A 656-nucleotide genomic window follows, 5' to 3' on the forward strand; every position below is an offset into this window, starting at 1 on the left:
GTTTTGCAATTACTATTTTCATCCAGTGAGTGGCTCTGAATTTAGTGTTGCCTAAAAACTTAATGCATGCTAACTCTATCCAGTGAGTGGCTCTGGAGTTAGTTTAGCTTGTTTTGGGGATGGGATGTAGGATGGTGAACCTTGGTGGATTCCTTGTGTTTGTCCAGCCCTATATTATTTTGTTTTAAAAATATATAAAGACAAAGAAAGTTTCTAAAAAGATTTTCATGAAACAAAATTGACTTTATGCAAAATAAACCCTGAGCCTTCCTTTGACATACCTTTGCATGTATAAAAATATAAACCACTTTGCAACTTGTGTAACTTGCCAATACATTCAAAGTATTGACCAAATGTTTTTGGCTGTAACTTTACCTGTTGCAGATGATGAGTGAGGACGACTAGGATCACGGGCCTATACTCGACAAGCCCTGTGGCGTTGATGAAGCCCAAGACGTATCTTTATGTTTCCGCTGTAATGTGAGCCAGCCACTATGCTGTGCAAGTTGTTTATGCAACTCGGATTCAACGTTTGAGTAATAAAATGACGTATGTTATATCTTGATATTCATTTGTTACTTGTGTGTGCTAGCTATGATCCGGGGATAGCACGGTAAGCACGGAGATTCGAACCCTATCTGGTTCGGGTCGCTACA

This window comes from Lolium rigidum, chromosome 6 (genome assembly GCF_022539505.1).
Source record: "Lolium rigidum isolate FL_2022 chromosome 6, APGP_CSIRO_Lrig_0.1, whole genome shotgun sequence".
NCBI lineage: Eukaryota > Viridiplantae > Streptophyta > Magnoliopsida > Poales > Poaceae > Lolium > Lolium rigidum.